This window comes from Notamacropus eugenii, chromosome 6 (genome assembly GCF_028372415.1).
Source record: "Notamacropus eugenii isolate mMacEug1 chromosome 6, mMacEug1.pri_v2, whole genome shotgun sequence".
In the NCBI taxonomy this organism is placed as follows: Eukaryota; Metazoa; Chordata; class Mammalia; order Diprotodontia; family Macropodidae; genus Notamacropus; species Notamacropus eugenii.
Window position 1 is genome coordinate 80,907,530 of NC_092877.1, and position 1,809 is coordinate 80,909,338.

At 37.0% G+C, this 1,809-nt stretch overlaps 1 pseudogene; it reads left to right on the plus strand.

The window, feature by feature from the left end:
* Positions 1-312: 312 nt before the first annotated feature.
* On the plus strand, positions 313-1,129 carry LOC140510437 (high mobility group protein B1-like; annotated as a pseudogene).
* The last annotated feature ends 680 nt before the right edge of the window (positions 1,130-1,809 follow it).

Here is a 1,809-nt window from a genome sequence, read left to right on the forward strand (position 1 = left end):
GTACTAACCTGCTATGTGGCACAGTTGATAGAGTGCTGGGTTTGAAACCAGAATGACCTGAGTTCAAATCTGGCCTCAGATAATTTATAGCTGTTTGACCCTGGGCAAGTCATTTAATCTTTTTTGTTTCAGTTTCCTCATCTATAAAATAAACTGGAGAAGGAAATGGTAAACCTCTCAAGTATCATTGCCAGGAAAACCATAAATGAGGTCACAGAGAGTTGGACACAACTGAAACAACTCAACAAGTTGATAACTGGAAGTAAATTGGTTAAATTCTATAAATTGAGCCATTGCAGTACATTGAGCTCCTTAGAGACAGAGCTGGGGCAAGTAAGAATGGGACGGGCACTAGGCTACGCTGCGTGGTGCTGAGGGAAAGTCATCAAAATGGGCAAAAGTGATCCTAAGAGGCCGAGTAGGAAAATGTCATAATATGCCTTCTTCATGCCAATCTGCCGAGAGGGACACAAGAAGAAACTCCCAGATGCTTCTGTGAACTTCTCAGAATTTTTTAAAAAATGCTCAGAAATGTGTAAAACAATGTCTGCTAAAGAGAAAGGAAAATTTGAGGACATAACAAAAGCTGATAAGGTTCATTATGAATAAGAAATGAGAACCTTCATACCACCTAAAGGAGAAAGAACAAGAAGTTTAAGAATCCCAATGCACCCAAGAGACTTCCTTCAGCATTTTTCTTATTCTGCTCTGAGTAGCAGCCAAAAATCAAAGAGGAGCATCCTGGTCTTTCCACTGGAGATGTGGCAAAAAAAACTGGGAGAAATGTGGAATAATACTGCTGCAGATGACAGACAACCTTATGAAAAGAAGGCAGATAAAGTGAAGGAAAAATATGAAAAGGATATTGCTGCCGACCGAGCTAAAGGAAAGCCTGATGTCGGTTAAAAAGGAGGAGTGGTCAAGACTGAGAACAGCAAGAAAAAGGAGGAGAAGGAAGATGAGGAAGAGGAGGATGATGAAGACGATGAGGAGGAGGATGAAGAAGATGATGATGACAATGAATATATTAGTTCTGAAGCAGGTTTTTTTCTTGTCTATAAAGCATTTAATCTCTCTGTACACAACTCACTCCTTTTAAAGAAAAAAAATGAAATGTAAGACTGTGTGATATTTGTTTTTAAACTGTACAGTGCCTTTTTTTTTTTTTTTTGTATAGTTAACACACTACGGAATGTGTCTTTAGACAGCCTTGTCCTTTAGTGGTATTTTCAATAGCCACTAACCTTGCTGGGTATAGTGTGGGGGTGGTAAATTGGCATGGAAATTTAAAGCAGCCTCTTGTTGGTGCACAGCACAAATTAGCTATACGTGGGGATGTAGTTCATTTTCATCTTCAGTTGTCTTTGATGCAGCATATGAAATACCTTGTTCTGTTAACTGAGTACCACTCTAACTGCAAAAACACAAAAAGTTGCAGAGGTTTGGTTGACATTCTGAATGCTTCTAAGTAAATGCAGTTTTTTAAAATGAAAAAGTTATATAAATTGTGGTACCTGAATGTAATTGAAAATTATTACCTAGTAACAAATGATGAATAAAGGATTTCATAAAAAATAGGAAAGATACAAAATGAAATAAGCAGTACTAGCAGAATAGTTGATGCAGTTACCTCAATAATGTAAAGGAAAGCAATATGGATATAAAACCCAATAATGAAGCATGAGGTTTTTAGATATATGTTGACTAGTTTTGCTTGACACTGCTGCTTGTTACAAGGGCTATTTGTATGGGGATGGGAGTCACTAGGGTATTATATTGATATACATTAAAAATAAAATGATATCAGTA